This window comes from Ascaphus truei, chromosome 4 (genome assembly GCF_040206685.1).
Source record: "Ascaphus truei isolate aAscTru1 chromosome 4, aAscTru1.hap1, whole genome shotgun sequence".
In the NCBI taxonomy this organism is placed as follows: Eukaryota; Metazoa; Chordata; class Amphibia; order Anura; family Ascaphidae; genus Ascaphus; species Ascaphus truei.
In genome coordinates this window covers 222344845-222371988 of record NC_134486.1, presented here as the reverse complement: position 1 = coordinate 222371988, position 27144 = coordinate 222344845, and positions in this window count along the sequence as shown.

Here is a 27144-nt window from a genome sequence, read left to right as displayed (position 1 = left end):
AGGGAGGAAATCTCTACCCTGACAAAGAGAACAACGGACACTGAGGCAAAGGTGGAGGACACCTGGACAAAACAAGCAGCTGCAGAAGAGGAAATAAAACGCCTAGGGGAGGAAATAGCAGCTTTAAAAGAAAATCAGGAGGAGCAAGAAAACAGGGACAGACGCCAGAATATACGCGTCAGAAATGTCCCTGAGACAATTGCCCCCTCTCAAGTTAAAGCATACATAATGGAACTATTTGCACTGATCTGTGGAGACATCCCAGAGAAAGACCTGGAGATTGACAGGGCCCACCGAGCCCTGGGTCCTAAATCAGACGACCCCAAGAGAAGAAGGGACATTATTGTAAGGCTGCACAGCTACTCCTCAAAAGAAAGGATCCTTGCTGCCAGCCGAGAAATGGAATCCCTAACCTTCCAAGAGGAAAGCATACAACTGTATAGTGACCTCTCAAGGCAAACAGTAATCCGGCGCCAAGAGCTGAAGCCTCTGACCTCATTCCTGAGGGAAAAAGAAGTGAAATACCGATGGGGGTTCCCCTTTAAGTTAACAGTAAATAAAGGAGGAAGGTTTCTCACTATACGACACCCCGAGGACATGTTGCCGTTTGCCCAGGCCTTGGGTCTGACCCCCCCTCCATCGTGGCTGGAAGTCCCCCCAGCCAGGGGTCGCAAAGAAGACAGAAGTGGACCAGCAAGAGCCTCTGAAAGGATCGCGGCCCTCCAGCAAAATGTGCCAAGAAATAAATAAAGTGACGAATAAATAAACTTTCAACTTACCTGATTGATCCGGATTGTCCTGAGACCCTGAAACCACTGTGCCCCGAACCCCAGACCTGAAAAAAAAAAGTACCGCAGCTCCCCTGTGATCCCAACGCCCCTGAAGACGCCTGCCTTCTGACTGAACCACCAGGTTCCCGCGCCTGGCTCCCCCGCGCGAGAAGGGACATCGCGAGAGTACCTGACTCTCCACTGATCGCCGAGGCCGACGGAAGCGACGGCAACCGGGAGGGCCACGGCCGCCCTGAAGAAGCCCAGAGGAGACGGTACAGCGGAGGGATCTTTGCTGAAGAGCTCCTGAGGCCCACTGGAACTGACCCCCGGACCCCCGTCAACCTCGGTAATGCGGTCCCAAATCTGCCGACTGGCCGGGGAAACCCCTAAACGGGTCGCCCGGCCGGACGGGGGAGGGTCCTACATACCACAGCCCCGACCTGAAGCAGCAGCCCACCTGGAGCAGAGACAACAGATGCCGGAGGACCCCAAGGCGCAGGGCGACAAGTCCACTCTCCAGACAGTGATGGGCCCGAGGCGGCGGAGGGTTTGTGGGGATGTTTGGGGGGGGGGACTTCTCTGCTGGCGTTGAATCCCTGGAAGCGGTACGGACGGGTCCCTTTGGCCCCCCGGTCCCCTCCCCCCCCCCTGGTCCCATCCCCCCTCGGTCTCCCCCCCACGGTTCAACTGTGTACACACCCCGATCCCCCCCCCCGTCATAAAGGCACGCAAGCAGTAACCTCCCAATAGCAGAAGTGTACAAATCAATGCACAACACACTCGGTATAGCCCTCCTCCCAGTTCAGCTCCTACCCCTATCCATCCCTCTCTCCCCCTATCCATCCCTCTCTCCCCCCCCCATCCCTCTCTCCCCCCCCCATCCCTCTCTCCCCCCCCCATCCCTCTCTCCCCCCCCCATCCCTCTCTCCCCCCCCACCCCTCTCTCCCCCCCCCATCCCTCTCTTCTCCCCCCCATCCCTCTCTCCCCCCCCCATCCCTCTCTCCCCCCCCCATCCCTCTCTCCCCCCCCCCCATCCCTCTCTCCCACCCCCCCCATCCCTCTCTCCCCCCCCCATCCCTCTCTTCCCCCCCCCATCCCTCTCTCCCCCCCATCCCTCTCTCCCCCCCCCATCCCTCTCTCCCCCCCCCATCCCTCTCTCCCCCCCCATCCCTCTCTCCCCCCCCATCCCTCTCTCCCCCCCCCATCCCTCTCTCCCCCCCCCATCCCTCTCTCCCCCCCCCCATCCCTCTCTCCCCCCCCCCCATATCCCTCTCCTCTCCCCCCCATATCCCTCTCTTCCCCCCCCCCATCCCTCTCTCCCCCCCCATCCCTCTCTCCCCCCCCATCCCTCTCTTCCCCCCCCCCATCCCTCTCTTCCCCCCCATCCCTCTCTTCCCCCCCCCCCATCCCTCTCTTCCCCCCCCATCCCTCTCCCCCCCCCCCATCCCTCTCCCCCCCCCCATCCTTCTCCCCCCCCCATCCCTCTCTTCCCCCCCCCCCCATCCCTCTCTTCCCCCCCCATCCCTCTCTTCCCCCCCCCCATCCCTCTCCCCCCCCCATCCCTCTCCCCCCCCTCTATCCCTCTCTCCCCCCCCTCTCCCCCCATCCCTCTCCCCCCCCATCCCTCTCTCCCCCCCCCCATCCCTCTCTCCCCCCCCCATCCCTCTCTCCCCCCCCTCTCCCCACCCCATCCCTCTCTCCCCCCCATCCCTCTCTCCCCCCCCTCTCCCCCCCCCATCCCTCTCTCCCCCCCCATCCCTCTCTCCCCCCCCCATCCCTCTCTCCCCCCCCCATCCCTCTCTCCCCCCCCATCCCTCTCTCCCCCCCCATCCCTCTCTCCCCCCCCCCCCACCGGCCCTTATTCCTCCCCCCCGGCCATGGAGGGGGGGAAGTTATTAAGGTGTTAAAAGGAAGCTGCCCCCCCCCTTGCCCCTCCCCTTTCCCCCTGTCCTGCAGAATTTTTATGGAAAATGCAGAGGCTCCCTGATTGGGAAACAAAAGAGAATCGCAATGGGATTTATGTAAGGTGAAAGCAAAAGTTAACTGTGTCTGTGTTTTTAGACAAGGCCCCACATGGTATGGTGGACAGTTGTTCACATTTATAAAGCTAAGTGTTATGCAAAATGTTTATCCTGACAAATATCCGGTTTTTAAAAGCATATAAACTAACATGATGTGAACATAGCTCTGCCCTCCCCCTCCTCTCCCCCCTCCTCTCCCTCCGCCCCCCAAATCCCCATCCCCCTCCCCCCCATCCCCCTCTCCCCCCCCCATCCCCCTCTCCCCATCCCCCTCTCCCCCCCCATCCCCCTCTCCCCCCCCATCCCCCTCTCCCTCTCCCCCCCCTCTCCCCCCCCCTCTCCCCCCCCTCTCCCCCCCCTCTCCTCCCCCCTCTCCCCCCCTCTCCCCCCCCCTCTCCCCCCCCTCTCCCCCATCCCCCTCTCCCCCATCCCCCTCTCCCCCCCCCTCTCCCCCCCCTCTCCCCCCCCCCTCTCCCCCCCCCTCTCCCCCATCTCCCCCCCATCTCCCCCCCCATCTCCCCCCCCATCTCCCCACCTCCCTCCTCTCCCTCCCTCCCCCCTCTCCCTCCCCCCTCTCCCTCCCCCCCTCCCTCCCCCCCCTCTCCCTCCCCTCCCCCCCCTCCCTCCCTGACTGGGAAACAAAAGAGAATCGCAATGTGTTTCCATGTAAGGTAAAAATTGAAATATAAATGATGAACGATACTGTTATATCAAAAGGGAAGGTTGCAAAGCTCTGAGCACCACTGCTATCTACTGCCTGAACAGTTATTCCCCTTCCGCTGATAGACTGTTATAGAATGCTAGATGATTGCCTCCCCCCGACCCACACAAATAAGCACCCCTCCCCTCCCCCCATTCCCCCCCTCCCCCGTCACTCCCTCACCCTTCCTCCACCCCCCCCCCACCAGGTCTCCCCCCCCCCCTAAGTTATAAGTTATATGGGTCAAGCACAGTTTATGGTGAATGCATACACGCAATTGTACTACTGCAAGCCTCGTTTGGTGGATAAACCAGAGGAAACAAGCACTAATGTTCTAGGTTGTAACACAAGTTATCCAGCACTGTTAATTTCTGTCCCCTGATTGTATAACCCCCACGGGTTGAAGCGCTGATACCAAAAATGTTATGTGATCACCCAAACCCAACCTAAACAAATAGGCACCCCCCCTGTCCATTACCCCCCCCCCTCCACACCCTCCCTCCCTCCCCCCACGCCACCCTACGGAAGATACTTGAACCCCCAACTCGAGGCCCCAAACCAAAACCCTAAACTAGCACCCAATGGTGTAACTGACAAAAAATATGTAAGGGTCCACGCCCTCCTGCCCAGCCTGAGAGGCGACAGACCCGGAACTATCTCCCACGGGCCTTAAGCCCAACAACCGGCTAGTAGACTACCGGTTTATATTTTTACTAGGCCACTCAGAAGCCTAGTTTCTTTTTTCTATCCTTTCCCAAAAACCCCTGCTGATGCTGTCCCAGCAGGAACCCCTCCTCCCTCCCCATCCCAATCCCGGTCCCTCCCCGTCCTCCCGTCCTCCCCCTTGCCCCTGGGGGGACGACCCTGGTCCGGAAACACGGCCCCACATCCTAAAGGAAGTACTCAGGCAGACCCTCGTTGTTGGGAAAAGCGAGGCCCTAAAAAACTTCGCTGATAAAAGCCCCTATGGCTAGCAAATCCGCAATCAAATTGGTCTCCCTTAATGTAAAAGGCCTACAAAACAACAGAAAAAGACGATTAGCTCTTCAAGAAATGAAGAAGTCTGGCGGAGATATCATTTTCCTCCAGGAGACGCACTTTACATCCCAAGATCCGCCCAAAACATTTCAAAATGCATTCCCCTTGGGGTTTTATTCCTCATTTAGCAGTTAAAAAAGGGGAGTAGCAATTCTAGTCCGCCAAGGAACCCCATTCAATTTAACAAAAACAGTCATAGATCCAGAGGGTAGATTTTTAGTGGTGTATGGTACACTCTCGGGCACGGAAATCGCTCTAGTCAACCTATATGCCCCGAATGAAAACCAGACAGTATTTCTGAAAAAAGTGTTAGAGGATCTGGACCCAAAATACCTGTCATCAGTGATAGTGGGAGGATACCTGAACATGGTCCTTAACCCATTAGAAGATAAATCACTCATCCCAGGCCGACCACACCCACCCCAATCCTTAAGTAAGGGGAAGAGATTCAGAGAGATACTAAAGGAATTTTCCTTAATGGATATATGGAGAACCCAGCATCAGGGCCAAAGAGATTATACGTTCTTCTCGGCACCTCACCAGACCTATTCGCGCATTGATTACTTCCTTGGATCCAGGAACATTTTAGAGGCCTCCGCAGGCTCTGACATAGGCGCAACAACCTGGTCAGACCATGCGCCAGTCACCTTAACCCTATCGGTCCCCTTTGTAAAAACATTTTCCTACAATTGGAAGTTGAATGACACACTATTAAATTGTCCAGAGGTAGAGAGGAAGATCAAAAAGGCCCTTAAGGAGTACTTCACTAACAACTATGGCACGGTCTCATCACCTGCTATACTATGGGAAGCTCATAAAGCAGCAATCAGAGGTGATTTTATCTCGATTGCCTCCCATAAGAAAAAAACTAAGGCAAAAATAATAAAAGATCTAACAGAGAAAATAACCAATTTGGAACAACAACATAAAATTAACCCCTCAAAAAGAATATATAAAGCACTGACCTCCACTAGAAATGAATTAAAAAACATTCAGCTAGAAAGTGTGGAAAAAGCCCTCAAATGGACTAATCAGAGATATTACGACAAGGGGAACAAGGCCGATAGATTGCTAGCTTCTAAGCTAAGAGGTGTACAAAAGAGATCCCAGATCACGGCAATAAGAAGCAGGTCTGGGGAGGTGCTATACAATGAGAAGAAAATAGCGGACGAATTCACTAAATTCTATACTAAACTTTACAATTTGAAGACTCAAAAGGGGGCCTCAGAGTCGGCAAAGTCGGAAGCAATCTTAGGCTACCTGGCTGACTGTGATCTCCCCAAGTTGACGGAGGAAGAAAATTCCCACCTCAACTCCAAAATCACTAAAGAAGAACTGATATCCGCAGTAAAGGTTTCTAAAATATCCAAAGCACCAGGCCCAGACGGCTTCTCCAATACCTATTACAAAAGGTTTCTCCCAGTCTTGACCCCACACTTGCTGAGCCTGTTCAATTCATTCCTGGAAGGGAACCCTATCCCCTCATCAATGTCCCTAGCTAATCTGGCCATTATCCACAAAGAAGGGAGAGACCCAACACAGTGCGGAAGCTACAGGCCCATCTCACTTCTAAACAACGACCTGAAACTTTACAGTAAAATCTTGGCGAATCGGCTGAACCCCATTCTGCCAAGACTAATAAACACTGACCAGGTAGGGTTTGTCCTAGGGCGTCAAGCCTCAGACAACACCAGAAAGATCTTTGACATTATTGAACACGTCCACCTCACCAACTCCAAGGCAATGTTACTAAGTTTAGATGCAGAGAAGGCATTTGATAGAATCGATTGGCTTTTCCTTACCAAAACGTTGGAGAAATTCGGCTTTAAAGACACATACTTAGAAGGAGTAAAGGCGCTGTACCAGAATCCGTCAGCAATAGTAAAACTGCCAGGAGGAAATTCTGAGAGATTCCAAATACGAAATGGTACAAGACAGGGTTGCCCCTTGTCCCCCCTCCTCTTTGCTCTCACCATAGAACCTTTGGCGGCTAAAATTCGAAGTAACATAAATATCCAGGGCATAACGATTGGAAAAACAAATTACAAAATATCCCTGTTCGCCGATGATATCATCCTAACGCTAACCAAGCCCCAGACCTCCCTCCCCAACCTCCAAAAGGAGCTTGAGGACTTTGGGGGCATATCAGGATACAAAATTAATAGTGATAAATCAGAGGCCCTAAATCTCAGCCTAGCAGAGCCAGAAGTGAAATTAATTAAAATAAACTTTGCATATAAATGGAGCCCCTCATACATTAAATACCTGGGAGTGAATGTATCGAAGGACTACCAGTCACTATATCAATGTAACTACCCAGCTCTCTTTGACAAAATCAAAAAGGATTTGAGCAAATGGGAAGATTACCAGATATCGTGGATCGGAAGGATGATTTCTCTCAAAATGAATATACTCCCAAGACTACTATATTTTTTTCAAACCCTCCCGGTCCATGTCCCCGGCTCAGAGCTCAAAAACATCCAAAACAAGATGTTCCATTTTATTTGGCAAGGCAAAAGACCCAGAGTAGCCCGCTCAGTTCTACTGTCACCACGGGGGAGAGGGGGCATGGGAGTCCCAGATATCCAAAAATACTATCAAGCCGCCCAACTAAAGCAAGCGGTACTATGGAACACAGACCCAGCCCAAAGACGCTGGCTCCAAATAGAAACATTCTACTCTAAAATGCCTTCTCTGCCAGCATGCCTATGGAGTATGGAAAGAGAAGACATGCCACCGCGAAAATTTAAATTAAAAACGGCAAGACACACTTGGGAAGTCTGGCTAAAAACTAAACTCAAATATAAACTCACTTCTACGGGGTCACAACTTACTCCAATATTTGATAATCCTAAATTCCCCCCGGGGTGTACGTCAAAACAGTTTAACCAACTAAAGTCAAAAGGAATAAAGACATTGATGGACATAATGTGTCTAGGAAGTCTCCTAAGCTACCGGGACCTAAAAGCAAAATATAAGATCCCGAATTTGGATGCGTTTAAGTACCTCCAAATTAGACACTTCGCCCAAAAGGTATCTCCAAACCCGGAATTCCCCTTTCCCACTAGATTCGAGAGATTATGCAAGCCCGATTCAGACCAAAGGGGACTAATCTCCAAGATCTACTCGGAAATGGAAACAAGGGAGGGACCTCCTCAGCATGATTACATGCTTAAATGGGCCGCTGACCTGAATATAACTATTGAGGAGGAAGATTGGGAAGAAATCTGGGGAGCGGCCACAGAGACATCCATCTGTACCACCACAAAGGAAAATATTTATAAGGTACTCTTCAACTGGTACCTTACGCCAGCGAGACTAAAACAAATCTACCCTCTGGCATCGGATCTGTGCTGGAGAGGCTGTGGTCAAAGGGGGGACATGGTCCATATATGGTGGACATGTCCAGAAATTAAGAAATACTGGACTACGGTCCAAAATTTAATAAAAGAGGTCACAGACCTCGAGTTACCCATTGAGCCGCTGACCTACCTACTGGCCAGACCAACTGAGGAAATTGGTCGTCCAACTAGGAAATTGATCTCCTTTATTCTCACAGCGGCAAGATGTGAAATAGCGTCTTCCTGGAAGAAGGTAGCCCCCCCTACTAAGGGAATGATAAAAAAAAGACTCAACGAAGTGATGCTTATGGAAAAGCTTACGGCCTACCTAAAGCAAAAAGCTAATTCATTCGAAAGAGTGTGGGAACCGTGGCTGTCACTATAGGACGAGGGTCCCCCTCGGGTCAAAACAGGACCCCCCCCCATGGAGATCTAGCAGCCCTAATAACTGGGACGCAGGACGCCCAGAAGAAGGAATACTCCCCCCCCTCCTCTCCCCTCCCTCCCTGTTCCTCCCCCCCCCCCCATACAGGTTCCCCCTCTCCCTTTCCCCCACTTTGGTACTATACCAAGCTTCCCCCTCTTGGGAAGTGCTCTTTATGGGCAAGCTGCCTTGCCTCTCCCCCTACAAAAATTGAAAATGGCGTTATGTATTGGGATGAAAAATGTTGTCATTTGTATTCATGTAACTGTGTACCTACCCAATAAAAAAAGTTTGGAAAAAAAAAAAAAAGAATTACCTCTTGTGGGAAGCGGGGCTTGGACGTGAAGCCGCGAGGAAGTGTCTGGGGAGAGCTCCGTCTACAGTGCTGGAAAAGTTCCAGCCGACCCCCCCCAAAAAAGGACTAAAAAGCAGGGAGCATATGGCGGTCAACCCTAGGAGCACCTCCCTATACCATCTAGGGGGGGATAGACTGGTGAGACCCATATCGGGGTGATTGCGGAGGCCGTGCTGCCAAGACAAGCCAGGAGGTGGGCCCCCCAGTAGTTCTGCCCTGTCGGGTGAGTTTTCTCCCCCCCCCCGGGCTGCGGAGCTGGCACTCAGGTGGGTTGGGGGGCCATGGGGGTCCCTTCCCATCAATTGTGGATGAGGGCTGTGGGTCCACCCGGATCGTGCGCTGCTCTGCTCCCTTCTCCTCATTAAAATCCAAGATGGCTACCGCCAGCCTGTGAAGGGGGAAAGCAGAAGGAAAATAAAGTCAGCATAAAACCGACAGCCAAGCATAGAAGCTGCCAGGGAGGAATTCTATGGGCAGATCTGACAGCTCCCCACCCCTCTTCCTAACAACTTAAAATTTAGGAATGGAGGCACATGTGCGACGCGGACCATAATGGACGTGTGAGGGAAATCCATGGGGATAGGTAGTTGAAGTGATGAATCCAAAGCGAGCCAGGGACACGTTAATGTTCCCAAATACCCGATCCAGATCATAGGTGTCCTCCCCGATGCCACAAATGCCTTCAAAACAACAACAGAAAAAATCCCCGCAGCAAGGGATCCAGCAATATTTTTCTTAAAAAGACTCTCCAGTAGAACCCCAAGACCTCAACACTTGAGAAAGAATATTCGGACTCCGAACCAACCAGGAGATGACTGAGAGACACTCCACAAAACAAAATATTGAAGATCTGTTTCTCAGAATCCATAGTATGGTACAAATTGAGATCCAAACAGCCCTAAAGGGGATCACGCAGGACATAATAGCCCTAGGATCTTGCACACACATCCTCGAAGAAAAAATGGATGAAACAGTAAAGGCCCTGCAATCCACTGAGGCTAATGTCCAACTCATGCATAATCGCATAGACAAAATTAGCAGGAGACAGGAGGATGTGGACAAGCGTGTCAGGAGAAACAACCTGAGAATCCGCAATATTGTGAAATCTGTGGTGGACCCGGAAGAATTTCTGAGGTGGTGGTTACCCATAGAGCAACTCCTACTGGATAGATGCCACAGGGCCCTGTGCCCTGGTCCTCAGACAGGCAAATTGGCCAGAGATGTGATCCTCAGATTACAAACCGAAAGAGTCTCTCCTACGAGCGACTCGTGAGGAACGATCGCACACTTTCGAAAATATGCCAGTTCAGATGTTCCAGAATATAGCTACATCCACTCTGGCCGAACTGAGAAATCTGAGACCGGTGACGAAATTCTGCATGACAAGGGTGTTCGTTACCGCTGAGGATTTCCTTGAAAATGTTTGGTTAACTGAGAAGGCCGTACATACGCTTTGATAGATCTCGCCAAAGCCGACACATTTTTGGAGAGTCTGGATATCACGCCACCACAAGGCCTCCAAACTCCTAGATCTCAACGAATTCAGGCACAAGAATGGCACAAAGTCCAAGACAAGTGATGCGCCGACAAACACTAATTCTGATCCAGCTCCCACTTCAGAGGCAGCCAGTTGATCATTCCACATTTAAGTGTTTAAGGTAAACGCACCCCAAAGCCCAATAAGGGTATGAGGTGCTTTGAAATGACTGATGACCACTTATTTGGTTGCCAGCAAACTGTTACCCAAGATGAAAAGAGGGAAGGGAGAGATTATGAAATAAATCTTTACAAACCGATATAATAACAAATCTCCCCTCTAGGATATAAATAAAGGGGCCATGTTTGTCAGTCTATCTGGCGAGCCTATGTCCCCACTCATAGCTTAGGGGCATAGAAGTGAAAAGAAGCCAAAGATCAAGAAGATAAGTGGGTCCCGACACTCTGTGATAGACTTTGAAGTGAAATTTGTACACAGAAAATAATGTTTAAAGGTCTAGAAACTTTATAGTTAATATACTGTTGAGTTGTGGTTATAGCTATAGTTGTACAGTATACAGCTATTTAATTGATGTACTTATAGTTGAAAAGCGAGAAAAAAACCTATCCACCACTGTTGCACTGTTGGTTATAAAAATATTTTGAAAAAGCACATTTAGGTTCAATTGTGAAAAAGTAATTAATAAGGAAGTTTGTATTATGAAGATCCATAAAAACAGATAATGTTTGGCCAGATGGCCACTCTGATTTTGATTCCGTTGGTTCCCTCCCTTTCCCTCTCCAGATGTGTCCCTCACCCCCTATTGCCGGCTGGCATGGCGGTAGAGAGGATTGGTGATCGGGGTCTGGATCATCCTCCCACTTTCTAAATCCTTACCCCCCCTCCCCCACACCCTACTTACTGGACTCCATGGTCCAGAATATCTGCAATTCCTGGACCTTTTGGTTTGTCTTGTTTTATTCTTTCCACACCCCTTCCCCTTCTTTTCCCCTGAGGTTGCAACCGAATTCCGAGCGAGCTTCACGAAATGATGACCAATTATACAACATTAACAAAGATCATAACCCACCACGATATCTATTAAGGTAATATCTCATAACGCTAAAGGCCTCAATAGCCCCCCCAAAAGGCAGATTGTGCTTACAGATTACAAGAAAGCTAATCATATTAGTGCAAGAGACACACTTTAGAAAGTCAAGACACCCTACGAATCTATGACAAACACTTATCGCAGATATTTTTAACCTCAGCACCGGTAAAAAAAAAGAAGAGTGGCGATTCTGCCAAAGGTTCTTGTTCATCCCAATCAGAGAGTGATGTCTTACGTTGAGAGGAGATACCTGATTTTGTTGGGTAACTTGCATAGAGTGGAGATGACAATTGCTAATATTTATGGCCCCAACTCTGAACACCCCAAATTCTTTTCTACCTTTTATAGAAAGCTGGTATCCGTTGCGAAAGGACAAATTATATTAGGCAGGGACTTTAACACCACTCTGGATAAAAATGTAGACAGGTCAACCCCAATGTCCCAGAGCCAGTTGTTTCAAAGCCCAGACAACCACCTTAATCAAATAGAATATCTCCGAGTGTTTGGCCTTGTCGATGTGTGGCGGGAGCTGAATCTCAAGTGTAAAGACTACACATTTTACTCAGACCCTCATAAAGTTCACACCAGATTAGACTATATTTTTATCTAAACACCCCTAATCACCCAAGTGCACTCAACACACAAAAAATATCACGTGGTCTAATCATGCCCCGGTAAGACTTAAAGATTTGAGAGCCCCCCCACCATTTAGATCCTGGAAACTCAACAAGGGGCTGATAAAGATCCCTGAGATTGCTGAGACAGTGGAGAGGGACATTATGGGTTATTATTATTTTTTAACTTTGGGAGTGTCCCAAGTCAGTCATCTATATGGTGAAGCTCATAAGGCTATCCTGAGAGGCAAACTAATTAGAATAGCGGCAAACAGGAAAAAGGTGAGACAAGCTACAATTGACACGTTGAACTTAATAATTACAAAGCTAGAGCAATCACACAAAAACAACCCTTACAAAAAAATTTGGGGGGAGTTAGCGACCCGTGGGGGAACTTAATGCTTGTCTGTCCAAAGCGACAGAAAAACTTATGACGTGAACCAAACTTAAATACTTCGAGACCGATAATAAGCCTGACGCTGCTGGCATACCACCTTAAACATAAACAACCCAAGTTAGTTATCCATAAAATTCTAACGAAATGGGGAACCTAACGTCTAACCCGGTTAAAATAGCAAAAGAGTTCCACTCTTTCTATAGTAAGCTATATGATGGTAAAAAAGCAACTAAATCACAGAATTATAGAAAGGAGCTGGAAAAATATCTCTCTGTCAGGGCTACCTACTTCTCTTAAACACGAGCAAGACAACCTAAACAAATGAATTACACCAGAAGAGATAGCAGAGGTGATTAGTTCCCTGAAGCCAAACAAATCCCATGCCCAGAGTGTTTTCAAATTTATATTTAAAATAATTTGCCAGCCTTCTTATTCCCCATCTACAAAATCTTTTTAACTCCATACTAGACGGTGCAGATTTCCCAAATACTATGTTACAAGTTCATATATGTCTCATCACTAAGGCAGGGAAAGACCCCGCATGTTGCTCGAGCTACAGGCTGATATCGTTGATAAATGTAGACTTGAAAATCTTCTCATAAATTATTGACTACCATCTTAATAGAGTATTGCCTGGCCTGGTCCACCTTGACCAAGTGGGTTTTGTCCCAAGAAGACAGGCAGGCGACGATACGAGGAAAACGATCGACCTAGTGGCTCACACAAAACAAACAAAGATCCAGTCCCTGGTATTATCTTTAGACACAGAAAAAGCGTTTGACTGTCTGGACTGGGAATAAATGGAAGGTACGCAAAACAAATTTGGTTTCGGGGTTCGGTTTCTCTGCTCCTTTATGACTCTTTATATGTCCCCTTCGGCCAGGGTATTATGCTCGGGAATAGCCTCTGAGGTTTTTTCACTCAACGGAGGCACTAGACAAGACTGTCCACTATCCCCCTGCTGTTCACCCTCTCCCTCGAACCAATGGCTAGTCATATTAGAAACAACCCCAATATACAGGATATCCCAGTTCAGGACAAACAATACAAAATAGCTGTTTGCGGATGGCACACTCTGTCAATGCCACTTATACCGCTCCCGAATCTGTTCCTGGAACTTGGGAACTTTAGTAGACTTTCTGGTTTTAAAATAAATGGTAAGAAATCTGAGGCACTAAATATTAATTTGCCTTAAACAGAAGTCAAATGAATATCAGCAAACTTCGAATTTAGATGGTGCAGTAAAGCATTGAAGTATTTATGCATATTTTTGACGAATTATTATTTAACTACGTACAGTGCAAATTTCCCAGGCCTCCTCAGGTCTCTTAAAAATGACCTGGTTAGACGTCAAACATAATATTTCCTGGATTGGCAGCATTTACTCAACTAAGATGAATCTCCTCCCTAGAATTTTATTTGTTCCCCACTCTCTCCATCCCGGTCCCATTACAGGAAATTCAAGATTTACAGTCCCACATAAAATTGTTTATATGGAACAACAAGAGCCCTAGAGTGGACAAAACCATTCTCTGCCAATCCAGACTTAAAGGAGGTCTGGCTCTACCGTGCCTACTCTTTTGTTATAAAGCAGCTCAATTTAGCCAGATTATAACCTGGCACTCAGATATAGGAGGTAAGATGGGTCGAACTGGAGGCGGACTTGCTGCCACCCCTGGAATTAAGATCAATTGTGTGGTCCCCTAAGATCTCCCAAAAGAAAGCAAGTGGCTGTTTACACTCAATATCGCACAATTCGAGTTTATGGAACCAAAAAAAAAAAAGAATTTCTAAGCTCACTTTCGATAGATAAGGGATGACACCACTATTTTTTAACCCAGCGTTTTCCCCAGGTATGGTTGGGTCAATTTTTGAAGCATGGATATGGAGGGGGCTCCATAGGATAGTTGATGTTATGGACATGGACAAGTTCAAGGTACTTTCTTTCGCCACCTTCAGGCACCGGTATGATCTCCCAAGTAGCAACATTTTCAGGTACCTTCAGATCCAGGGTTTTGCTCAATGTGTAGGTCTAGCTGGAGATAGGATTTCTTAACATGATATCTTCATTTTTTTAAATGTGAAGTAAAAGCAATGTTTTCAATATGTTTTACTAAGTTAGGGATATTGAGTGCAGAGTAAAATGGTATTTTCTTCTCTGTTTGTATTGTTACATTCCTTTATCCTTACTGCACCTATCACATTTTTTATTGTAAAGCTATAGCGAGAGCTCCTTTGACGTTTGAGTGTAGATTCCGGTTTAGTTTCTAGCATTGAAAGAGTGTATGGGGAAAAGAGGTGGTCTTAAACAACTGGCGGTTTTCTTAGGCTGCGCTTATAGTGCCAGTGACAGCAACTACGACGCAACGTCGGGTCAAAACAAATGCATTGCCGACATCGCGTGTGCTTGCAGTAAACGCGACGGTGCGATGGCTTGGTCGCAAATGCTGGAAGTCATCTCAATTTGATTTTTTTAGCGACCGCAGCTTGACGTCACAGTCGCATTGCCGGCACTATAAGCGTAGCCTTAGACAGTACAACAATACAGTATATAGTGCATGACTATAGTGCAATAGCCTCAGAATAGTGTACACCTATTGTGTTGGTGAAGGGGTAACCAGGCCATCAATTAAGGTATTATGCCCGGCTGGTTACTTCTGAGCCCTGTTTCAGGTTTTAGAGTGTCAGCTCTTCAAGCTGTGTATTGTACCTGCAATGAATCTATCCCAGAGGACAAGACCCGCGCCAAGATCACTGCCAACCCATAGACCCATGGAGGAGGGGCATGTGTGGGTTGGCGGTTATCTTGACACGGTTTAGTCCTCTGGCATAGATTTATAGATGATGTAATCTTTGTTTGGAGAGAAGAATAAGCTGCACTGAACTTTATAGAAAATTTGAACCAGAACAATTTAAATTTAAAGTTCACTCATAATATGAGTAGGAAGGAGATTCAGTTCCTGGATTTGAACCTCTATGTACAAGGATTGAAAATAAACTGTAAGACTCATTTCAAGTATGTGGACTGCAACACTTATGTCTACAGGAAAAGTTGTCATTTTAAGAAATGGCTTGATAATACCCCACAGGGTCAAGTGAGGAGAATAAGATGCAATTGCACATCAGATAGAACATATGAGGAGTAATCTAAAATCTTGAAAGAGAGATTTTTAGATAAAAAATGTAATAAGAAGATGATAGATACTGTGATGCACCAGGTAACTGAAATGGAAAAAAAAGATCTTCTGAAACCTAAGAAAGTGGTCAAGAATGATAAGGGGACATTTATCCCCTTTATCACTCAATACAACAATGTATCGCATAACATTAGGTAGATCATTGGAAAGCATAGGCCAATTCTGATACAAGACCCCATCCTCAGCGGCATCCGACCGGATAAACCACAGATAGTCTTCACAAAAGCCCCTAACATAAAGGATAAGGTGGCCCCCAGTATATTCAATAATAAATCTGTGTCTTGAGACATATTAAGAAAAGACACCGGTCTGGAAAGGAATCCAAAAGGGATTTATACTGTAAGTGTTTGGCATGTACAGCCTGTAGATTTGGCATTGATAAAAGCAAGAGTTTTTCTTCTAAAATCACTGGTGAGGTTTTTACTATTTCAAGCCTCATTAATTGCAACACAGAATTTGCGGCCTACCTGTTGGAGGGCCCTTGTGGCCCTCAATATGTGAGCCCCACTACAAGAAAACTAAAAGTTAGAGTGTTGGAACATGTGAGGAATATAAAGAAGGGTTTGGAAAATCACAATGTTTCGTTACATTTTAAAAAGTACCACAAATCAGATCCAGGGGGTCTCAGGTTTTTAGGAATAGAGTATATTCCAAGAAATTTGAGGGGAGGCAATAGAATCCAGTTAATTTCCCAGAAAGAAATCTTCGGGATTCACAGATTAAACTTTGAGACCCATAAACTATATGTGGACTTTGATATAAATGCCTTGCTTACATGACTGGTTCCTCCATTTCCAGTTATTCTATGACATGTACCCCACTGCATCTGTCCAAGTCCATAGTTTTATAAACATCTATATTTTTATAATATAGATATTTTAATATTATAACTGTAGCCCTTTTTGTGAATCCCTGCACTAAGGAACTACTGGTGTTGTGTGTTACCTGCGGCTTCAGGAGATCTAAGCCTCCGCTGTTGGGGAGCCTGGGGTCATACCCTCACTTATCATGGTGCAGCGCCTCCACTTACCCAGGATCCCCATAGTAGAGGATCTACCCTGAGCAAGAAAACATAACAATCGTATTGTGCAACAGGCAACCTTTTACTATTGATACTAACTAATGGAATCATGCAGAGTACACATAACATGCATAAGACCCTTATACTCTACAATCACAACATAACACACTGTGGCTCGGCCACACCTTGATAGGGATAATGTTCGTTACACAGGTGGCTCTGCCACTCTCCCAAGGAGTATGTCCTGCAACTATTATCTGTATGGAATAGTTTGCTGGCACACTAGTGCCCCCAATTAGTTAGTGGGAGGCGGGATCAGCGCCTGGTGACCGGTGTAGGTGCACTTGTTGACTAACGATACCTCCCGGTCACTACGGTGACCACACCACTTCACAAAGGGTCCGTAGTGTTGCTCCAGCCTTGCGCCGACACTCCGCTATGCTGTGTGGTCTGTTCTCCAGACCAAGATGGCGTCCGCGACTCCAGCAGCTGAACCCGCAATAATGGGATACGTCCCTAACTGCTACGGCCGTCCCTACAAAAGCGGCACCCTACGATGACAGGGGTAATACTCCTGGGGGCTGGGGAATGTATCTGACCTAAGCGGAAGGGTCACTGACCCTCCGCTCGCGCACACGAGGTTCCGCCACCTTCCTCCTTCACCTCTCACTCGTGTCTCCCACCGCCCACACGCTTCCTGTCTCTCTCTATCCAGAGTCTCGCACCCTATTGGTCCTCAGCCTCAGCTGACTCTCCCACAGTTCAGAGTTCAGAGTGCAACCCCCAAAGTCCCTCCACATTGGTTGCCTTTCGCGCGCTTCCCTCACGCATGCGCAGCCTGACTATTCACACAGTGACCTTACTGGCAAAAGAACAGTATGGCGCTTCCTTTATTAGTGACAGCGCGGAACCCTCATATATATGTATACACATCCTTACATTCTCCCCTCTCCAGAATCCAACGTCCCCGCTGGACTACCTAAACAACATATATGAACTTATTTACACAGCCCTCTCTTCCCTAGATTAGGTTACACATTTCGTTGAACAGTACCACCATAGATTGCATTCTATGCCGAGCCCACTGCTGAGCCTCATAATGGGGTGCCCCAAATTGATCGTATGCCATTCGCATGGGAGGCTGACTGGTTCTTTGACTTCGCCGAGGTTGATTCTCCTCGGCTTCCTCTGCAGAGTATCCAGTCTCAACTGGTGTTTCCATCTCTACCCTTGAGGGGTTTTCAGCATTAGTAAAGTCTCTCTGGGGTGTGAAACATGGGCTTTGTGGATCTAAGGACTGACTCACTGGAGTCAGATTGTCGATGTTCGGGCCAAGAGGCTCTTTACCCGTGGCTCCTTCGGGAGATGCCCCCGCGGCCGGAAGGCCCCTTTGAGAGGTTCCTTCCATCGGATCCTCAGAGGTGGCAAATTTTACAGTCTCTAGGCCATCCTCTGGGTTTTCAACTTCTCCATCTATTGGCGTAGCGGGTAATTCCAACTCGTCGTTCCCTACTTGAGGTATGGGAAGCAGGTGATTCCTATGCCACACTTTTACGCGGCCTTCGGAGTCTTTGATCCGATACACGGGAAGGCCAGGCATCTGTGACTCCACCTCGTACACACCTTCCCGCCACCGGTCCGCCAATTTATGTTTCCCAGGAACACCTAAGTTGCGTAAGAGGACCGCGTCCCCGGGGTGAATTTCCTTGTGACGTACTTTGTGATCGTAGCGTCTTTTATTTCCCGCATTCAATTGCGCTGCCGTTCGTTCAGCCAATTTATAGGCCTGCTGCAGACTGTCCCTTAGCCGCTGTACGTATCGGAAATGCGTTCTATTGGATACCCCATCGGTAGATATCAGCAGTCGCACATCCACCGGTAATCGTGCTTCTCTTCCGAACATCAAAAAGTCCGGGGTGTACCCGGTGGACTCATGCCGGGTACAATTATAAGCATGTACCAATGTCTCCACGTGCTTACTCCACTCCGTCTTTTGTGGGCTTGTCAGAGTTCCTAACATATCTAACAAAGTGCGATTGAACCGTTCGGGCAAAGCATCCCCTTCGGGGTGGAACGGGGTGGTACGTGACTTGGCAATGTTCAGTAGTGTAAGCAATTCCTTTATCAGTGTACTCTCAAAGTCCCTGCCCTGATCAGAGTGAAGACGATTTGGTAATCCATAATGAATGAAATACTTTTCCCACAGGACTCGGGCCACCGTTACGGCCTTCTGATCTTTCGTAGGGAACGCTTGGGCGTACCTGGTGTAGTGGTCGGTGATCACGAGAACATTGCTAATGCCCCGGCTGTCGGCTCAATACAGAGAAAATCCATACACACCAGATCCATGGGGCCTGAACTTTTCAAGTGTGCCATGGGAGCCGCCCTGGTGGGCAGCGTTTTCCTTTGTAAGCAGCGATTACACCTTCGACAATGCTGCTCTACAGACTCTCTCATCCTAGGCCAGTAGAACCTATCCTGTAGTAGTCCAAATGTCTTATCAATGCCCAGATGGCCATGGTCATCGTGAAGGGCCCGAAGGACCATAGTCCTCAAGCGTTCCGGTAGAAACAGCTGACGCCGATCGGGATGGTTATGATATGGGATCACCCGATATAATAAACAATTGTCCATTTCGAACTTCCCAAACTCATTCAACAGGAGTTTCACCAAGTTTTTGGGGGCTTGCTTAAGTATAGAAGGATTATCTTGTTGTACCGCTTGACGGGCCAGCTCCACTATGGGGTCTTGAGTTTGGTAATGCACTAGATCCCTCCACGAGATGATATTATCTTCCGTGATATTCATCCCTTCTCGACCTTGATAGGCCCGGGGAATGGCTCGCGAGTGGCATCCCAAAGAGTCAGCAACCCGTAATTCCGAGAATGCTACCTGATTATCGACTACCGCAGCCACGGAGCAGAGAGCACGGATCCCGGGACCCGGTATTTCTTCCCATACTTCCTCATCAGGGGTAGATTGAAGGCCAGGTCGACGAGACAGGGCGTCGGCACCTATGTTGGTGGGTCCTGGTTTGTATTTAAGGTTAAAACTGTAGTTGGCCAGGGCAGCTAACCAACGGTGTCCCGTGGCGTCCAATTTGGCGGACGTATTTATATATGTCATGGGGTTATTGTCCGTGCGTACTTCGAACTCTACCCCATACAGGTAGTCGTGCAGCTTGTCCACCACTGCCCATTTTAGGGTCAAGAATTCCAGTTTATGGACCGGATAGTTCTGCTCACTAGGTGTCAAGCTTCGGCTCGCATAGGCCACTGGACATAGCCCCGTCTCATACTTCTGATGCAATACAGCTCCCAGCCCACTAAGGCTAGCATCTACATGTAGGACATATTCCCGTTCTGGATCCGCATAGGCCAAGACCGGGGCCTGAGTGAGGCTAGTCTTTAAGTTCAGGAATGCCTGTTCACATTCTGGGGTCCATTTCTCCCCAAAGGGTGTTTGCGCCGTGACCCCCTTTCTCTCGGTTTCTCCTGGATATACCTTTAGAAGATCGTTCAACAGCTTGGCTTTGCTGGAGTAGCCTTCCACGAACCGCCGGTAATAGCCACAAAATCCCAAGAACGACCGCAACTCTTGGATATTATGAGGCCTAGGCCAGTTCACCACAGCCTCTATCTTCCCTGGATCGGTGGACACCCCTTCGGCCGATACGATGTGGCCCACATACGTCACTGAGGACCGACAGAATTTACATTTGTCCAGAGAAAGTTTGAGGCCCTCCTCCTGAAGTCTATCCAGTACCTTCATTAGTCTCTCGGAGTGTTCTTCTAGAGTTCGCCCGAACACTATAATGTCATCCAGGTACACTAAGCATTCTTGCGGGTTCAGGTCTCCGAGAGTCTTTTCCATTAATCGCTGGAACGTGGCGGGTGCCCCACAGATCCCTTGCGGCATGCGGGTGAACTGATAAAACCCTAATGGGCAGATGAAGGCCTTCTTTTCTTGGTCTTCCTGGCCCATGGGTACCTGGTAGTACCCTGACCTGAGATCGAGTACACTGAACCATGTACTTCCCGTCAGAGCGTTCAGTAGATCCTCGATTCGGGGCAGCGTGTACTGATCGGGAATGGTGCGGGTATTTAGGGTTCTGTAGTCCACGCATAGACGTACAGTCCCGTTCTTTTTGCGGACTACCACGATGGGTGATGCGTAAGGACTTCGGGATCCCTGCACGATCCCAGCCCTCTCCATTTCGGCGAGTAACCTCCTCACTTCGTCTACGTCCCGTGGTGCGAGCCGTCGGGAACGTTCCTGGAAGGGAGTAGCATCGCTCATTCGGATGGTGTGGCGGGCACTGCGGCTGGCGCCGATCAATGCTCATGGGATATGGGGAGATGTTACGCACGTATACCCAGGTGCGCTCCGGGATTTTTCCAGGCCACTTTTTGACGGAGGCCAACACCTCGTAGCCCAGCCGGTGCTCATCCTGGGCCACACTTTCTAGGGAGAAGAGCTGATCCTCCGGGCGTCGGTCCGGGTAGTGACATGCGGCGACCATCATTCTTCCTTCCCCCGGGGGAATTTGAGTCAGTCCCCACTCTTGGCTATAGAGCATCCCATGCTCCTCTTCAGTCGCAATTTTGCCGCAGACCTCTTGGAGAGCGGGGCAGGCGGCTAGGGCCAGCAGCGGGGCTTCTCCCGCTTCTTGCAAATACATGCGGAACACCGCGCGCACAATGTCAGCGTTAGTCCCCAAGATGATTGGAGCGCTGGGGTGATCCTGAGGTTCAGGGCACACTAAGGCCTCCACTTCCATGGGATGATGTTTACCAGTGTTCAGTTGGGGAATGTCTAACTGTACCTTTACTACGCCGTCTATGGGGTAATCCTCATGACTCAATCCCCTCAGTCGCAAGGCATCCGCAGAGAGCAACGGTAATCGATGTAGGTGTTGGTCGTAGATGGGCCGGTATACGATGGTCACCTGAGATCCCGTGTCCAGCAATGCGGCGGCGTAGATGCCCTCGATAACTACCCGAATAATGGCGGCGGGGCCGATTCGGCTGCTTGGGGAGGGCGGCGATGCCTCTCCATCCTCCAGGGTCTTGCACGGCATCGACTGCGCGGGCCGGGACGCCGTTTTCCGTAAGGTGGGGCAACGGGCACGCAGATGTCCCATCTTTCCACACGCGTAGCACTGAATTTGGCTGAGGTAATTCTCGCTTCTCCCGGTTGGTGAATTTCGCCCGGTCGGGAGACGAGGCCTGGGCGTCACTGGTGCGCTGGCATCCTCGGGGTCGGGATCCCCAGGATCAGGCACGTCGGCCTTGGGTTCCACTTTCTTGACTTCCTTACTTCCGGGCGGGGGCTTTTTCCCAGGGGCCAGGTCACGTCCTAACAACACCGTCTCGTGCGCTTGGACCCGATCCATTAGGTCGTGAAACGATAAGGCTTGCCCGGGCGTTAGGCAGCAACTGACCCGCACCGACACGGGGTGTAGGGGTAGGAGCCCCCTCAACAGCTGAGTGGTGCGCAGTCCATTGGCTTCTATCCTTGGCAACACGCCCTTCCTCACCAGATTCCATAAGTCCAGGTGTAGTCGCCTGAGGAAGTCGGATACCATTTCCCCTTCCTTCTGGGCTAACGCATGGAATTTGGCCATCAACGCATAAGTATCCACCGGAGCTCCATACGCCTTCGTCAGGCTGTAGATGAGATCTGCTGCATCAGCCTCCGGATTGTCATCTCGGTAGTAGTGCACCATGTGGGATGCGGGGGGCCGTAAGCACTCAACGATGCGCTGTCTTCGGACCGCGTCCGTACAGGTCCATTCAGGCAGTACCTGTTCTGTATGATCCAACCAGTCCTCTATCCCTACTTCCCCTTGGGGCGTGGGTTTCTCACCGGAGAAGGCCTTTAACTTCCTATACTGGAGCGACTGGGTGGTGTTGTGGAGAGCGGCTGCTATTGCGGGAATAGAGGTGTCTCCCGGTAAGCTATCCCCGACTGCGGGGTAAGTGTCCAGTCTTGATAGGCTAAGTCGGTTGAGGCCAGACCGCAGGCCGGGCGGGGTGGACGAGGAGCCTAGGCTCAGGGCTGCCGGCCAGCGAGGTTGCAGGCCACGGTCAGTGGAGTGGTCTGGGCCCCCAGTCGAGGCACCTACTGTGGGTGTATATTCTCTCTGTGGGGTGGAAGTGGCCAGGGGCGCAGGGGTGTCCACCTGGACTATGGGGCAGCGTACCCCCGGGGCCTCGGGCAGCAGCAGTATACGGGGCAAGGCCTCGGGGCATATATCTTGTTCAGTGGCATACAAGACCCGGCGCCAGGCCTGGTCGCGGTCATAGAAATGGTCTTGTACTTGGGCATTGTCCAGGAGCGGGAGCTTTCGGACCTGCTCGGTCACAGTACCTAACGAGATCGTTGCGGGGACATGGCCCAGCGCGAAAGCACGATTCAAGGGAATCCCGCGCCGCTGGGCCCACTTGCGCACCTCAAGCGCCGAGGGCACTGACATGATGTGGGTTGGTTGCACAATAGAGAAAAAAAATGTGGGGGCACCCCAGGTCTAAGTATCTCAGCAGCGCCTCCAAATGTAGCCCTTTTTGTGAATCCCTGCACTAAGGAACTACTGGTGTTGTGTGTTACCTGCGGCTTCAGTAGCTCTAAGCCTCCACTGTTGGGGAGCCTGGGGTCATACCCTCACTTATCATGGTGCAGCGCCTCCACTTACCCAGGATCCCCATAGTAGAGGATCTACCCTGAGCAAGAAAACATAACAATCGTATTGTGCAACAGGCAACCTTTTACTATTGATACTAACTAATGGAATCATGCAGAGTACACATAACATGCATAAGACCCTTATACTCTACAATCACAACATAACACACTGTGGCTCGGCCACACCTTGATAGGGATAATGTTCGTTACACAGGTGGCTCTGCCACTCTCCCAAGGAGTATGTCCTGCAACTATTATCTGTATGGAATAGTTTGCTGGCACACTAGTGCCCCCAATTAGTTAGTGGGAGGCGGGATCAGCGCCTGGTGACCGGTGTAGGTGCACTTGTAACTAACGATACCTCCCGGTCACTACGGTGACCACACCACTTCACAAAGGGTCCGTAGTGTTGCTCCAGCATTGCGCCGACACTCCGCTATGCTGTGTGGTCTGTTCTCCAGACCAAGATGGCGTCCGTGACTCCAGCAGCTGAACCCGCACTAATGGGATACGTCCCTAACTGCTACGGCCGTCCCTACAAAAGCGGCACCCTACGATGACAGGGGTAATACTCCTGGGGGCTGGGGAATGTATCTGACCTAAGCGGAAGGGTCACTGACCCTCCGCTCGCGCACACGAGGTTCCGCCACCTTCCTCCTTCACCTCTCACTCGTGTCTCCCACCGCTCACACGCTTCCTGTCTCTCTCTATCCAGAGTCTCGCACCCTATTGGTCCTCAGCCTCAGCTGACTCTCCCACAGTTCAGAGTTCAGAGTGCAACCCCCAAAGTCCCTCCAGATTGGTTGCCTTTCGCGCGCTTCCCTCACGCATGCGCAGCCTGACTATTCACACAGTGACCTTACTGGCAAAAGAACAGTATGGCGCTTCCTTTATTAGTGACAGCGCGGAATCCTCATATATATGTATACACATCCTTACATAACATTCTCATGTAAATATATGTATATATATATATATATATATATATATATATATATATATATATATATATATATATAAAAAATAAAGAGCAGTTGGCACACTGAAAACAGATTATTCACTGATGCTTATCCCATATATGCACATACACAGAAAAATATTTTAACAGATGGGGATCCAGGAAAAACGAGACAGCACACAGTCAGGGAAATCCAAAATAGATGTATTCAAGACAAATACATAGGCACTGCATCCAACGTTTCGGTCATCATACAGTGACCTTCCTCAGGAACGTGCAGTGTGTGAATGCTAGTGTATACCCTTATATACCCACATCAATTACACCAAAGTGATAAATAATCATGCTCACCTGTGTTTAAAAGCAAAAAAACGCCAAACTCTTGTATTACTAGCTGCTGTGGACCGCAGCCCTATGCTGCACGCACCACCATCTTAATCAGGAAGTAAAAAACAGCGCTGGTGTACTATGGTTGCCCACAAGGCTCATTCAATCATGTCAGGGTCTACTGAGCATTTGCAACACGAGTGCTATGTAATACAATAGGAAAGCCTCTATGTTGATGAATAAACAGTTCAAAGCTATCTAACAACCCAAAAACATGTTGCTATATCTATGCAAACATCCATGGGGTTAGCACAGCAGTCCTGGCACCTCAATTCAACTATAGCTGCTCGTGTGCACCTTAAAGGGCCAGTGTAATCACAAATGTGATACACTGCTGCCCAATATATACTGCGCATGTGCGCAGCGCAATATGAAACCTGTGGACGAAGTCCAATATTGGCTCACAGTATACCATACCATCTACTGTTTAGAAATTCATTTATGCAAAAAAGCATTTATATTGAACTAAAGGGCCCTTTAGTTAAATATAAATGCTTTTTTGCATAAATGAATTCTTATTTCATCATCCTCAATCGAGCTCATATTTATGTTTAGGTAGGTAGTTCATTTAATTTTTTTGTTTAGCCATAAGGCTGTGTAAAATCAAAAGCGTCACATCATAAGTGTACATCAAAAGTGTCTACAAGAGTTAATTTTGGAGTTGAAATTGGAGAAAGATCTGGACTCTGCCTTACAAAGTTGCCACTGTGAGACATTAACTTTTAACATCTGTGATTTATTTGTACACTTTTATCCTCCAGTACCTTGGAACTCTCTCCTCCTGCATCTCACTATGCCCTCCCTATTTCTTTTTCTGTTTACTGTTTCCTCGCTCCTCTGTGAGCATTTCTGTTCTCTACAACATCTCCACTCCCCACTGCACCATTATTTATACACCTCTCCCCCAACAACTTCTTTATCCCTCAATAAAAAACACCCACACAAATCCTCTATTCACACCCTCTATCTACACTACCGACACACTTTATTACTCTTCGGCCAGATCCGCAAGCCGGGAGATTTCCCGGCTTGCTAGTGGCCACCCCTCGGCGTGCCGCGCGTCATAGACGCGCGGTCACGCGTCTTCGGGAGCATGCGCCCCCTGCACGCGCGTCCAGGGGCTCCCCGAGGGAGCCCTGGTGTCCCGCGATCGCGGGACAGCGGCAGGGGGTTCCGGGGGACCCGGCGGACCCGGCAGCGGTAGGGAGAGCGCCCCGATCGGAGGGCACTCTTCCGCTGCTTCGGCGCGCGCCCGTCACTCTCGGGTGCGCGCCAGGCTACTGCTGCGGCCAAGAACGGGCAAATGCTCGAATAAACTTGGCCGCAGCAGTACTCCTTCCTGTTGCTGGGGATCTTCCTAAGCCTGAAGCCAGACATACACACCTGATCTCACTCATGCCTCCCTGACACCTCTTCCCCTGTAAATGGTGTTAACCTTTTCAATTAACACTGACCTTCCTTAAATTTTACCCCACAAATCAAGCATCCCAATAGCCTGCCCTCATGGCTAATGTCCCACACTCAGTCGCTCCTACCACCCATTGTGACCAAGCACTGCCATCTACAGCACTTACTCCCTCACCTGCTGTCTCTGAAAGTTTCTCATTAAACCTCTTAGATTGAAAGCTCTTCGGGGCAGGGATATCCTTTCCTATTGTCTGATTTTGCTGCACTTATTGTATAATTATAATTCGCTGTCCTGTATTCTTTGTGAAGCGCTGAGTACACTTTTGGCGCTATATAAATAAAGACATACAATACAATACAATACAAGATTAGATTGAAGGTTTTATGTATTATTATTAAAGATTATGTTTGCCCTGTGTGGCATTTTTGTTAACCATGATATATATTAATGCAATAACGATGAGTATGAGGCACAGATGAGGATTTTAAGATTCATGTATAAACTTGTGTGCTAAGGGCGGGTGCAATTTGAGATGGGATTACTATTATTTAGCAGCCGCTCCTTGTAACATGTTAATCAGCTGACATAGATTTTAGTAATGAAGCACTAGGGTATTTAAACCTCACAGATCCCAGCATAACCCCAGAAGAAGCCCACTGATTTTGCAAAATGCGTTGGGCTTTTTGGACCTTGGAGGCCACCATACCAACCCCTCTAAAATCCAGCGCTGATGTCAGAGGTCTCCAGAGTGCCTGCTGGTGAGAGAAGCAGACGGGAAAGACTCTGTGGATGACCAGGCAGGACGGGAGTACCAGCTGCTGACAAAAGCGGAGTTAGGGTTGGAGTGTGTGTTGGCGAGTGGGTAACCAGGCTCACTAATAAAGGTCAAGCCCTCTTGGTTGCCCCTGAGTCCCATGGCGGGGGGCTAGAGTGTCAGCTCTTTGACCTGGCTGTCGTGTATGTACTACTATGCATGGTATGAAAATATGTGACAGTAAAGAATTTTTGTGTTTTTGACTTTCCAGGAGAGCCAGCAAGCAGGAATTGATAGGCTATGAGTTTCATTGTGGGGTTGACGGAGAAAGTCTATACAGATTGTGGCTATGTAGTGGGGTTCCCGAGTTAGAGGATACCCCAAAGATGTACCCGAAAGTCAGGTAAGATTCTCGGATACATTGAAGCACAAAGCTCCGGTCAAATTCCTACCCAGAAAACATTCTTGCAGCTCACCGCCAGG